General features: G+C 46.3%; 1 protein-coding gene across 2 annotated transcripts in view; it reads left to right on the forward strand.

The window, feature by feature from the left end:
* The first annotated feature begins 9,813 nt into the window (after positions 1–9,813).
* The window catches only part of dpysl5 (dihydropyrimidinase like 5), a 63,921-nt gene continuing 58,995 nt past the window's right edge, over positions 9,814–14,739 (forward strand). For both annotated transcript variants that reach the window (XM_003228175.4, XM_008121746.3), the window contains exon 1: positions 9,814–9,970. The gene's annotated coding sequence lies outside the window, so the exon portion shown is untranslated. The remainder of the gene's footprint in view (positions 9,971–14,739) is intronic.

Raw genomic sequence — 14,739 nt, forward strand, 5'->3', positions numbered from 1 at the left:
AAAACCATCAATATTTGGAGCCACGTTACCTGAAGGAACAGCTCTGCCTCCTTGTAGTGGATGGGGGCCCCTGCTACCAGGCAGGTGGGTTTTAGAATCCTCATCAGCATCATGCCCAAATGTCGACAGTTCTTCCATGGCATTGACACCTTTGTCCAGTGATTAACAAAGTCTCATAGATTATTGATGCTCCAGTCTGACAGCTACAGAGATGTCTGAGAACAAACCAGAGGAATGCACCTTCTTGTAAACAACTTGCTGGTACTGCTTCTATAGTTATTATGGGTCAGGCTTGAACAGGTCGGTCTCCTTGTTTGCTTTTAACCAAGTAGTCCATCTTCACACTGCCTTCCTGATGTGGGGCAGAGAGGTGTAGCCCAATCCAAGGGTTCATTATATATCCTTGGGAACCTGGCATTTTCTCCCTTGGAAGTTCTGGGTAAGATTAATTCTTCAACCAGTAGATGCTGGATCTTGTTCGTTAAAGGACCGTATTGCTTTTTTCTGCTGTAGGCCCCTTGCTGTATTGATCTGCTGTCAGAAAAGCTCACCTTTAGCAATAATGAGTGCCAGTTTGGGGCATCAAACAGCACCATAGAGAAGCTAGGAATGGAAGCCAGTTCCAGCACAGCTCACTATCTGCTATGTTCACCATCCTTCATCCTGTGCTTCCACCAAATTAAGCCACAGGAGACACCTTTCATTGGTGCCATCTTGCCTGGGGAATGCACCCTTTCACATAGACTTTGCCTGGCTCCAGTGTTATTGGGGTCCAGTCTCCTAGTCATTTTAAGAATCGCTTTAAGTATTAAGCGGTCTTAGCACTGTTTATTTTGCTGCCGGGTTTTCATCTACTGTTTATCATTTGTATAGGATGTTTTGAATATAGTTTTACATGGACCAGAAACCTCTGTTTGCTGGGTGGCATAAAAATGCCAAAGAACAAGCCAAGGAGCCATGCCTGGCAGTGAAAACTGGCTGCATGCCCATTGGAAAGTAGGTCTTTCCTCCAGCAGAGATGGAGATAATCTGTGAGCCGGATCATGTCCGGGAATGGCAGGGGGTGGGGGAAATCCCTTCTGTTCCAGCTGAAAGGTGAACCCCCTACTCAAGGCAGCATTAACTGGGAGGGAATGGGAATTGAAACGCAGGACATCGGACCTTTGAATGCCTTGTGGCTGGGGAAGCGCATTGCTTTTCCCAAAGTGGCTGCAGCATTCGCTGTCCAAGGTACCAGTCTCTCCAGTCACTTTCCGCTCTGTGCCTTATCAAGAGAAAAGGGAAGACACCAATTGCTTTGGATAATTCTGACTTGAGCTCTTCTGGTTGTAGAAATGCCTATGGAGATATTGTGTGTTCCTGCCTGTATGTATATGAGAGAGAAAGGCTGAGGCCTCACTCTCTTGGGATGGTGAAAAATGCTTCTTTCTGCCTTCAACCCAACACAGAAGATGCAGAATATTCCCTGACCCAGACAAGGCATGTGGGGAGCCCAGCTGCTGAAGCCATGGTGCAAATACCCAGACAACATTTGTGTCTCCAAAAGACCAGGGAATGTAAGGGCTCTTGTAGACTTCCAAAAGATGCTGTGGGTAAGAAACTGGAGCATGTGATGGCTTTTCTGGCTTTGTCTGCCTCTGTGTAATAGGGGTGCTTGTGGGAGTGGCAGTGAATCTGATAAGAGAGAATTCTGCCTGATGTCAGGGACATTAATGTCTTGGATTTGCCTCTCCTTCCTCCATTCCTGCTCAGTCCCAGGGGCATTTCTTGAAGACAGGGTTGCTGTTTGGGATTCTGCCCGGAAGAGGGTGCCCTGGTGTCAGGTTCATGCTGCCTTCTTGCCTTTGGTGATTTCCTGAACCTCCTGCTTTCCACTTGCTTTCTATTACAAGCCTTTCTGAACCCAAATTCCGGGCCTGTTCAACCCATCTCTGAAGCAGCCTTACAAGGCTTGCACTCCGGCCAGAAAAAAATATTTCCCAAAAGGTACTTTGCCTTTATTATTACTTCTGTTTTACATTCTGGGCCACGTTCAGTGTGGTGTTCGCACTTGAATATTGAGGAAGACACTCTGGGAGGTGGCCAAGAAAACTTTAGAAGAGGGTCACCATAATAATAATAATAATAATAATAATAATAATAATAATAATAATAATAATAATAAGTTTATTTATATCCCGCCTCCATCTCCCCCAAAGGGGACTCGGGGTGGCTTACAGCAAAATCAAAATACAAGCAATGATAAAATATAAAACATCAAAGGACAAAAACAAAAACCAATAAAAAATATACACAATAAGTTAAAAAACACAACACAAAATTAAAACATCAGGTTAAAAACAATGAGGTTGCAATAGTGGATAAGCAAAGTGTACAGTGCACATTATGGGTAACAAATTCATAAATAGATAAAGTGCATTAGAATCATTTAAGGTCACATTAGGTACGGTAGGGAGGAGTCCTGAGTAATATCAATCAATCAGGAATCGGGAAGAGCGACCAGTGCAAAAGGTCGAGGAGCATAATAATTGTGATGGAAAAATGGTGATCTTAACCAAAGGCCTTGGTGAAAAGCCAAGTTTTCAGACTCTTCCGAAATGCCATCAAGGTGGGGGCATCCCAACCATAAGTTGGGATCAACTTAAAGAGGAGAACCAGAGGTATATATTGCTTTCTTGGACTGTGTGGTTTGAATAGCTCCTCAGCCACTGAAGCCCATTGGGTGATCTAGAGCAAGTCACACATACACTCAGCCCCAGAGGAAGTCAAGCAGCAAGCCTCCCCTGAAGAACTGAATCGCTATCAATCATAGCTCCCTGGACAGTTTGGTTTGCTGCCTCTTGCTGCTTGTTCTACCTTGCTCTTCTGTGGTACACATTGAATTATTTCCTTCATAAATGAGACATGGTTTGTGTCTCTGACCATTCATATTACAGAGAGTCCTTGGCTCAGCCACCATGGCTGCCTTCAGCATTTTTATTTGCTCAGGTACTATATGTTCTCACTTGAATATTGAGGAAGATACTCTGGGAGGTGGCCAAGAAAACTTTAGAAGACGGTCACCATAAGTTGGGATCAATGTGAAGAGGGGAACCAGAGGGATGTATCACTTTCTGGGAATGCTGAAGGCAGTCATGGGCAAACTTTGGCTCTCCGGGTTGTTTTGGACCAGCTGTTAGGAATTGTGGGAGTTGAAGTCCAAAACACCTAGAAGGGCCCAAGGTTTACCCATGGCTGGTATATACCCTGCCTTTACCTAGAGCAACAGATAAAAACCTCTTCCAGGCACCTAATAACGTTGTTTTAAAATGATTTGTAAAGCCAGATAGCAATAAACATATATGAAAACAGCATTTGCAACAACAATTAGCACTTTATTTCAGCAGTATTGTGATCTTTCTAAAATAAATGTTCAATAATTGATTTGTCTTTTAAGGAACCCTTTACTATTTCACTGCAAAAGTATTATTATACTATTTATTTATACCCTGCTTTATTTCTCCCAAAGGAGACTCAAAGCAACTTGACATAAAAGCATTAGTATACAATGAAAAATATACAAATATGCAACCGTTAAAACAGAATTAAACACAAACAGCACTAAAAAACCATAGTTAAAATTCATCAAAACATATTCAAAGGTAAAAACCATAGCAGAGTTCTTACAATTAGGAAATTCTTCCTAATATTCAGGTGGAATTTCTTTTCCTACAGTCTGAATCCACTGTTCTATGTCCTGGTCTCTGGTGCTGCAAAAAGCTAGCCTGTTTGATCTTTGACATTTCATCCTTTCAGATGTTTAAATCTGGCTATCATATCTGCTCTTCACCTTCTCTTCTCCTAGCTAAACACATTCAGCTGGTGTGTTGATGTTAGGCTGGAATCTGCTGCTGCCTGGAGTCTGAAGGAGTCAACTTATTTGGAGATTTTTAAACAGGCTGCCTGGTTGTCTGTTGTGAGGGCTTGGGTTGTGTCTTGTTGATAAAAAAGGGGCTGGACTCAATGGCCCAATGGGTCTCTTATGGAATTCTGTGATTCCATATTTGGGGAAGCAGTGTCTTGCCAAGTTTGGCGGATATTTTCCAAAAGGAGAAGACAGTGTGAGCGTGAGCATTCAGATGCAAAAGCGAAAGACTGTTCACCTTTCAATTGTTAAGCAATAGTTACAACTTCCCAGTAGGCACATCTCTTGAGATTACCTTTTCTAGACTCTGCCCCTTCAAGCCCTGTCTCTTTTTGCATCTGATTACTGGAGGCGGATGAAGGAAGTTCAAGCTTGCTGTGAATTTTCCGGGCTGTCTGGCCATGTTCCAGAAGCATTCTGTCCTGATGTTTTGCCCACATCTATGGCAGGTATCCTCAGAGGTTGTGAGGTATATTGGAAAAACTAAGCAAGGAAGATTTATATATCTGTGGAAGGTCCAGGGTGGGAGGAAGGACTCTTGCCTGTTGGAAGCCATTGTGAAGTTCAAGTGGAATCTAACTCTACCTGTCCATTCCTGGAGCTCATGGTATGACAATTCATCCAGAAGTGGTTTCTGCAAAACTTGTGTTGCTGAGTACTAAATCTCTAGCTGGAAAAAAGAAGATTATAATTACATGTAACAAAATTTGAAAAAAGATGTTCTGATCCTGGTTTGAAAATGTTATTTCCTGTTCAATTGTGTGGTCCTTACTTTGAAATTAGTTTTTGTTGTACTCCAGAAAACTTCACTTTTGTGGCTGACACAAACTAGGTTGAATTAGTTGATATTGATTGAAAGCCTAGAGCAAAATGTGTTTCAGGATGTTCCTCCTGCAAAAACAAAAGGGTTTTTTGCAATTTAATAAAGTTTTTTTCTATATTTTATGACAGAACCGATTAGGAAATGACATAGATAACCCAGGAACAAAAATCATAATGTTGTTGAAGGCTTTCATGGCCAGAATCACAGGGTTGTTGTGTGTTTTCTGGGCTGTATGGCCATGTTCCAGAAGCATTCTCTCCTGACGTTTCACCCACATGTGACCGGCATCCTCAGAGGTTATGAGGTATATTGGAAAAAACTAAGCAAGGAAGGGTTATATATCTATGGAAGGTGCAGGGTGGGAGAAAGAACTCTTGTCTGTTCGAGGCCAGTGTGAATGTTGTTATTGATCACCTTGATCAACATTAATGGTTACACAGTAGAATAGAATACTGTTATTGTGATTGTGCTATTGCACAATGAAATTAAATGCCTTCCCCGACACACACCACAAAAACAACACACCCATCCCTCCTCACTCCCACCACCACCACACAGCCTCCAATGCCACATCAATGCGAAGCCATGGAGTTAAACACAGCCACAACTCTAGGATAAAAGCTGCCTCTCAGTGTGTTTGTCCTTGCCTTTTGTCACCCTTGTACCATCTTTTTTTTTCGTGTCAGGAGTGACTTGAGAAACTGCAAGCCGCTTCTGATGTGAGAGAATTGGCCGTCTGCAAGGACGTTGCCCAGGGGACGCCCGAATGTTTTGATGTTTTACCATCCTTGTGGGAGGCTTCTCTCATGTCCCCGCTTGGAGCTGGAGCTGACAGAGGGAGCTCATCCGCGCTCTCCCCGGGTGGGATTCGAACCTGGCAGCATTCAGGTCAACAACCCAACCTTCAAGTCATGAGGCTTTAACCCACTACAACACCGGGTGCTCCTTTTGTACCATCTGCCAGATGATAATAATTTTTTTAAAAAAGAATATGCTGTGTGAGACGGATCCCCAAGACTGCTCTGAGCTTCCTTAAGGCTGCGAGAATGATCAAGTTCTTCCAAAGAGGGGAGAAAAGAGGGCAGGCAAGGATTCACTGTGTAGAAGTGGTGACCCTTTGGAGCATCTTCCTATCTATAGCCACTGTGCAATTACCAAACCATGTGCAGATGCAGTCGGTTAGGGTACTCTTTAGAGCAGGCATGGGCAAACTTGAGGTATTTTGGACTTCAATTTCCACAATTCTTAACAGCCTACAGGAAATTTCAGCTAGTTCAAAGGTTGGCAGCCAGGCTCCTAATGGGAACTAGCTATAGGGAGCATACATCCCCCCTACTAAAACAACTCCACTGGCTGTTGCTAAACTACCAGTCCCAATTCAAGATGCAGGTATTGACCTATAAAGCCCTATAATGCTTGGGCCCTGCCTATCTCCGTGACTGCATCTCCCCCTATGAACTGGCCCGGGCTTTAAGATCTGCTGGGGAGGCCCTCCTCTCGCTCCCATTGCCGTTGCAAGCGCGGCTGGTGAGAATGAGGGAGAGGGCCTTTTCTGATGCGCAAGTTTTACCTATCCCTTATAATTGACCATATCTACCTTGAAGTCCTGTTTACTATTATTTGAATCCTTGATGGAGAATATTGATTTGGATTTGGAATTTTATGTCTGTTTTTAATAGAATTGTTTTGGTTCTGTCTTATGATATTGTTTATTATGTTTGCTGCTGCTGTTCAGTCGTTTAGTCGTTTCCGACTCTTGGTGACCTCCTGGACCAGTCCACGCCAGAGCTCCCTGTCGGCCATCACCACCCCCAGTTCCTTCAAGGTTGAGCCAGTCACTTCAAGTATACTGTCCATCCATCTCGCCCTTGGTCAGCCTCTCTTCCTTTTTCCTTCCATTTTCCCAGCATCGTGATCTTCTCCAAGCTTTCCTGTCTCCTCATGATGTGGCCAAAGTCCTTCATCTTTGCCTCCAATATCCTTCCCTCCAGTGAGCAGCCATTGGGCATTATTTCCTGGAGGATGGACTGGTTGGATCTTCTTGCCAAGGTCCAAGGCACTCTCGGGATTTTCCTCCAGCACCAGAGTTCAAAAGCATCTCTCTTCCTTCGCTCAGCCTTCCTTATGGTCCAGCTCTCGCAGCCATAGGTTACTCTGGGGAAGACCATGGCTTTGACAATGCGGACCTTCGTTGCCAGTGTGATGTCTCTGCTTCTCAGTATTTTATTGAGGTTGGGCATTGCTCTCCTCCCAAGAAGGAAACGTCTTCTGATTTCCTGGCTGCAGTCTGCATCTACAGTGATCTTCGTGCCTAGAAATATAGTCTGTCACTGCCTCCACGTTTTCTCCCTCTATTTGCCAGTTATCAATAGGTGTAGTTACCATGATCTTGGTTTTCTTGACGGTTAACTGCAGCCTGGCTTTTGCACTTTCTTCTTTCACCTTGGTGATAAGGCTCCTCAGTTCCTCCTCGCTTTTGGCCATCACGATCCCTATATATAATATATTATTATATTATTATATATTATTATAAATTAAGTTGTATATTATCTACCATATATATATATATATATGTGTGTGTGTGTGTGTGTGTGTAGGTAATGAAATTTCGGCCTAGGACAAAACAACTAAACTACATGCCCCAGAAACACTAAACTTGGCAGCACAACCCCTCATCCATGCCTCTACATTCATACAACAAAAAGAAAAGAAAAATAAAGTCCTAATTAGAGGGAGAGGAATAATTGTTTTTATCCAATTGCTGCCAGTTAGAAGGCTAAGCTCCGCCCACTTGGTCTCCTAGCAGCCCACTCAGCCCAGGGGACAGGCAGAGTTAGGCCTCACTTAGGCCTTTTCCACACTGCCTATAAGATACAGATTATCTGATTTTAACTGGATTATATGGCAGTGTAGACTCAAGGCAGCCATATAACCCATTTATAATGGACTTAATGTAAGGTAAAACCTTCACCCTTTACCTTAACTACCACCAGTTCCTCAAGACTTTATTTCCCATACCACCATACTTTGCCACAGCAACGCGTGGCCGGGCACAGCAATTTATTTATTTTATTTATTTACAGTAGAGTCTCACTTATCCAACACTCGCTTATCCAACGTTCTGGATTATCCAACGCATTTTTGTAGTCAATGTTTTCAATATATCGTGATATTTTGGTGCTAAATTCATAAATACAGTAATTACTACATAGCATTACTGCGTATTGAACTACTTTTTCTGCCAAATTTGTTGTCTAACATGATGTTTTGGTGCTTCATTTGTAAAATCATAACCTAATTTGATGTTTAATAGGCTTTTCCTTAATGCCTCCTTATTATCCAACATATTCATTTATCCAACATTCTGCCGGCCCGTTTATGTTGGATAAGTGAGACTCTACTGTATTACAATATTTATATCCCGCCCTTCTCACCCAACAGGGGACTCAGGGCGGCTTACAATAAAACAGACATATAAAAACAGTACAATACACTATAAATCAGTTAAAAAATTAACTTACATATAACATTCATAAAATGCATTTATAAAATATAGAGTATAAAATATAGAGCAAGTATATATATATATATATATAAATAAAAGCATAGTAACATGCTATGGCAATTATACATACACACACGCAAACATATATATGTATATATATAAACACACATATATAACTAGCATGGCATGTTACTGGAGGGAGGGGCATCCAGCTGATGCCGAAGGAAACAAGATGGAACAGTCTTCCCGGTTCCCTCTGCTCTGGCCCCAGAACGTCAGTTAGTGATGGGAGAGGGGCCTCCAACTTTATATGAATAAAGATTTATTATTTATTACTAGCTGTGCCCGGCCACGCATTGCTGTGGCGAAGTATGGTGGTATGGGAAATAAAGTATTGAGGAATTGGTGATAGTTAAATAAATAAATAAATAATAAATAAACTTTATTTTTATATCCCGCCCCATCTCCCCGAAGGGACTCGGGGCAGCTCACAACAGGGACAAGCCCGAACAACAGCAACATATTTAACATAAACTTAAAACATTCCAACAATACACAAAATAAAATCCAAGCAGATAAAATCAGAGTAATTAAAAGCAACCCAGTGGGGACAGGTTTCATAAAGTGCTGTATCATGGAAATAAGTAGCAGTGATAAAGTGCCATATGCTTTCAAAACAGAAAGAAGCTCTTTTGGGCCTGTTCATTTAAACGCGCTCTGGAACAACCATGTTTTCAAATCCCGACGGAAAATGGGCAGAGAAGGAGCTAACCTGATCTCCTTAGGGAGAGAGTTCCAGAGCCGGGGGGCCACTGCCGAGAAGGCCCTCTCCCTCCCTCGTCCCCACCAGCCGCATTTGAGACAAAGGCAGGAGCAAGAGGAGCGCCTCCCCGGATGATCTTAGGGTTCACGTTGGTTCGTAGGAGAGGAGGCGATCACGGAGATAGGCAGGTCCTGAACCGTTTAAGGCTTTATAGTTAAGGTAAAGGATCCCCTGGGCTGAATGGGTTGCTAGGAGACCAAGTGAGCGGAGCTTAGCCTTCTAACTGGCAGCAATTGGATAAAAACAATTATTCCTCTCCCTCTAATTAGGACTTTGTTTTTCTTTTCTTTTTGTTGTATCAACCTAGAGGCATGGATGAGGGGTTGTGCTGTCAATTTTCAAGGTTGTGGGGTGTTTACTTTTGTTGTTTTGTCCACTGCCATGATGCCATCACTCTTTTATATATATAGATGTGTAAAACTCCTGCAGGGCCCAAGTTTGCCCATGCCTGCTCTAGAGCACAGCGGCAGTGTTATCCCTGTGAGTAGTTGAGAGATAATCTGTGGCTCCTGCCACGGAACTCAGAGCAGGCCAGAGAATGGAGACTGGAAGGGCCAGGGAATGCACGGAGCTGTTGAGAGGAGGGGGATGTTGAAGGTGAGGCTAATGCCAAAGTGGGGCTGGGGGTTGCGTGGGAGCCGCGCCCCTCCCTCCGCTCCTTTGGCGCCGGGCCCACCGGGCGCCCACCGGGGAGGGGTCCTCCCCTTCTCCCCTCCTCGGAGGCCCCGCCCCCTCGAGGCCGGGGAGGACGGGGATTGGCGGGCGGAGGCAGAGGCGGCCACGCCTATGCCCGGCGCGCTCGCGGGGAAAGGAGCAGGTGAACGCGGGTGGCGGCAGGCGCGGCCGGGAGCGGAGCGAAGGGAGGAAGGAAGGAAGAAAGGAAGGAGCAGGACAGAGGGGCGCTTCCAGAGCCGGGTGAGCGGCAGGGCCGGGTACCAGAAGGGGAGGGGTCTCCCAGGTCTTGGGTGGGGGCGCCTTCGGGACTCTTGGGGGGCATTGTCTCTGTGGCGGGCATGTGATGAGGCATTGAGAGCCCTCCCGCGCCTGGTGTGTGTGTTTGTCTCTCTCTCTCTCTCTCTCTTTCTGGGGCGTGCCTCCTTTGTCTCCGGGTGGGGGGCTTGAGGGGAAACGCCCCTTGGATGGATGGATGGATGGATGGGAAGGGGAGTCTTGCTCGGAAAAGGATGCCTGGGTGCGGGCTGGCTGGCTTTGTGCGCCCTTTGTCTGCGGGAGGCGTGGTGCCGGCGGTGGAGGACCGTGCCTGTGTCTGGGTGTGGAGACACAGGGGGTCTGTCTTGGGAGGAGGAGGGTCTGCGCTGCGCCTGACAATGGCGCCTGGCAAGGGGGATTGGCTGGCGCAGGGCTGGGCTTTGTCAGGCTTCGCCGCCACCTCCTTGCCCCTCCTCTCCTCCCCTCCGGAGACCCTGGAGCATCGGGGGGTCCTGACCGCAAGTGCTGCTCCTGCTGCTGGAGAGCTCCCCTGCCACCCCCAGGTTGCCCGCCCTCTTTTCCTCTGAAGCACCTGCCTGCAAAGAGGCAGCCAGGCTTGAGCTGGGCCCATAGAGGATGCTAGAGCTGGGACCATCCAGCCCAGACCCTTCCTTCCTTCCTTCCTTCCTTCCTTCCTTCCTTCCTTCCTTCCTTCCTTCCTTCCTTTCTTTCTTTCTTTCTGCCAGGCAGGGAGGCACCACCCAAGCTCTCCCACCAGACCTCTGCTTCCAACCGTCCTCCAGACACCCAGGCGGTCTCTATTCCACCCTCAAACAGCAGTAGGCCTGGGAAGTTCTTCCTAATGTGTGGAGGAGGAGGAGGAGGAGGAGGAGCGGCTCCCAGAATCCCCAGTGACTCAGGGCGGTGTTGCAGCGTATTCCAGGAGAGGATGGCAGGAGGGGCAGACCCACCCCGTGGGTGCGGAGGGAGGACTATAAACAGGAGCCTAGTGCCTAGATCCAGGGAAGTCATGCTACCTCTCTATTCTGCCATGGTCAGACCACACCTGGAATCACGCTGCATCCAGTTCTGGGCACTTAAGAGAGAGGTTGACAAGCTGGAATGTGTCCAGAGGAGGGTGACTCAAAGGATCAAGGGTCTGGAGGCGAAGCCCTATGAGGAGCGGCTGAAAGAGCTGGGCATGTTTAGCCTGCAGAAGAGAAGGCTGGGAGGAGACGTCATGAGGGCCATGAATTAAGATGTGAGGGACGTCATAGGGAGGAGAGAGCAGACTTGTTTTCTGCTGCCCTGGAGACTAGGACCATTTTTTTTTCATGTCAGGAGCAACTTGAGTTGCTTCTGGAGTGAGAGAATTGGCCGTCTGCAAGGACGTTGCCCAGGGGACATTGCCCGGATGTTTTGATGTTTTTACCATCCTTGTGGGAGGCTTCTCTCATGTCCCCGCATGGAGCTGGAGCTGATAGAGGGAGCTCATCCGCACTCTCCCCGGTTGAGATTCGAACCTGGTAGCTTTCAGGTCAGCAACCCAACCTTCAAGTCACTTAGTCCACTATGCCATCTGGGGGCTCCACTAGGACAAAATGGGCTTCAAACTACAGGAAAGAAAGGAGATTCCACCGGAACATTAGGAAGAACTTCCTCACCGTGAGAGAGAGCTGTTCAGCAGTGGAACTCTCTGCCCCAGAATGTGGTGGAGGCTCCTTCTTGGGAGGCTTTTATACAGAGACTGGGTGGCCATTTGTTGGGGGTGCTTTGAATGCAATTTTCCTCCTTCTTGGCAAAATGGGGTTGGACTGGATGGCCCCCAAGGTCTCTTCCAACTCTAGGATTCTATGATTGTATGACTAAACCCCTCATCCCCAACCGGCCTCCTAGCCTTCAACTAGGAACAGAGCTGAACACACACACACACACACACCCTGCCTCCATTACAGAAAGCCTGGAGAGTCTTAAGGGAATGACCCAGTTGCCCTGGCAGGGAAGAGAGAGAGAGGCCCCTTATTGATCCTGTCGCCCCATTATGGACCCTCGGCAGAAGTAATCTTCTTGGAGCAAGGATTATTGACCCGATGTAAAGAGAGGGAGAGGAGTCACTCCGGTTCACCCCGTCGGCCTGGTCCCCCCGCACACAGACACTAAATCTGCCCAGCCGAACCCCTGGGGAAAGGGGGATAAATTTGATTAGCAGGCACAGCTGCTCCTGGCTTCTGTGGGCCTCTCGCCTTTTCAAAGGCCTGGCGCCATTGCGCTCTCACCAACCAGCCCATCTGGGATGCAGAGCTTGATCTGTGTGTGCGTGTGTATTCGTGTGTGTGTGTGTGTGTAGTTTAATAATGTTGGCTAAAGATCTGGGCGTCAGACAAAGAAGCCTCTTCTCGCACCTTCGCCGTTTTCACACTTTCCTCTGGCCCAAGACAACAGACACTTGGCAGGGCTTCTTTGCCATGAGTTGGTGCTGCTTCCTTGGTTTTGGATGGGGAAGCACCTGGAGTCTTGATTCCATGCAAGAACAGAATCCCTGTCTCTCATTCTGGCCTGGAATACATTTGGTGTCTTGACTTCGGTGTAAGTGCAGTTGTGCTTATTTGCCCATTGTTCCAATTGCCACTTTTGTACATGATTTAGTTGCATTCAGTTCATTGTTGCATGAACACAGCTCCACCAATGTAAGCATTTCATATGGACCTACTGTGAGTCCCTACTGGATCAGAGTCTTTGGATCAGTTAGAGCAGACATGGGCAAACTTTGATCTTCCAGATGTTTTGGATTGAAACTCCCACCATTCCTAACAGCCTCAGGCCCCTTCCTTTTCCCCCTCAGCAGCTTAAGTGACTGTATATGTGGACATCACTTGATGGGTAATGTAGGAATCAGATAGATAACAGAAGCAGAAGATGGAAAAGCTCCACGATCTCTGCCAAAAGAAGACCAGGAGCAGATTGTGGCTTAAACTAGATATGTATTATTAAACCTAATTGGCTGGGACTAGAACTGGGACTAACTGGCATGGGCCAACTTCGGCCTTCCCTCCAGGTATTTTGGACTGCAACTCCCACCATTCCTAACTTAAGCGGCTGAGGGGGAAAAGGAAGGGGCCTGAGGCTGTTAGGAATGATGGGAGTTGAAGCCCAAAACACCTGGAGGACCCAAATTTGCCCATGCCTGGGTTGGAGATACTTTTGTGTTGACTCACAATTGGACCATTAGTTGAGTGGGTCTCCTCCAGTTGGGACTAAGCCGCAGGCTTTACCCCAAGTCTTCCTGGACAACAAGTAATGATTATCTGTATCTTGGTGTGCCTGTACCTTCCATGTGCTTCTTGCTTTCTTGGGATTGCAGAAGGATTCTCCTTCATCTTTATGTGTGTTGCCAACAGAAGCAATCAAGAGGCACAGTGGCTGATTCACTTTCACATGAGCAGTGTCCGTGTCCAACAGAAGGGTGGTGTAAACATGGTGTAGGATCTTGAGTACACCATGGAACTTGGAGCTCTCCTCTTTGGAGGCTTTTAAACAGAGACTGGATGGCCATTTGTTGGGGTGCTTTGATTGTGCTTTTCCTGCATGACAGGGGGTTGGGTTAGATGGCTCATGTGGCCTCTTCCAACTATGAATCTATTGTTGGGAATCATCCTGGACTACTCAAGTCTAGATGTAGTTAGATAGATGATAGATTTAGATTGAGGAAGTTAGATTGAGGGAATCCTTTTCCTGTTTCCAAAGCATGCCTAGATAGGCTTTACTGTGTTTCACTCTATCCTGTTTATGTCACATCCCTTACTTTGAAGTTAGTAGAAATATGAAACTTTAGGGACACTAACTTCTCATTGGTCAGAATATCTTTTATGGCCCCAATAAACTGGACCACGAGGTTGGAACCATTTTGATTCATTCTTCTCCCTTTGTTCTTCTAGCTAACAAGAAGCATCTTGCCATCTCTCCTGGCAAGATGTAACTAGATGTTTGTTATTTTTCCTTTCTTCTTTTTCCTTAGAAACCAGTCTAGAGTAGACTAGACAGCTCCCAAGCCTTTCTATCTACAATGGAGTTGTTTTTACCTGAATAAATACTTTATGAACTTTTACTGAGACTCTGCAGTCCATTGCAATCCTAAATGGTCAAAGGCTTCTCTTGCTCACCCCGTGTAAGTAACTGCTGCATTTGAAAGCTTTGTTTTTGCTACTCTGCTGCATTTTGGTGGAATCTCCCCCAGAGAGGGTTAAATTGAGTCTAATTGCTCAGAGATTACCACAACATCTATGACTCCATTGGTTACTGTAATGGTTGCTTGAGAGGACTTTGCATTGGTGAATCTGGCCTTTCTTGTCTGAGGAGAGCCTTGCATGTTCACTCAAGAAGAAGACCCACTGTATTGGGTGGGATTAGACTCCTGAGTATGTTAGGGGTGTGGCCTTAGATGCCGTGGAACTGCTGAGATGGGCGGAGATGCCGGTTCTTGATCCTATGCTGCCATCAAGGGATAGGAATCAAAGGTCCATGTAGTTACCTTGTCTTCGCCTCTGTGGCTGCTTTGTAGGACTTAAAACAGTGGGTAGGCAAGGGCTTTGTCAGTAAGAAAATTCCTTCATGTCTATTTACCTTGCAACCCCAGGCCTAGAGGCTGTGTAATTGGAGCCTAGGAAATGGAAACATCTTTCCAACCAGCTTGCAATCCATCTCTGTCTCTAGATGACGGTGCTTCAGGCTGTCTGCTGCCTTGCCCAGTCATAGTG

Source organism: Anolis carolinensis, chromosome 1 (assembly GCF_035594765.1).
Source record: "Anolis carolinensis isolate JA03-04 chromosome 1, rAnoCar3.1.pri, whole genome shotgun sequence".
In the NCBI taxonomy this organism is placed as follows: Eukaryota; Metazoa; Chordata; class Lepidosauria; order Squamata; family Dactyloidae; genus Anolis; species Anolis carolinensis.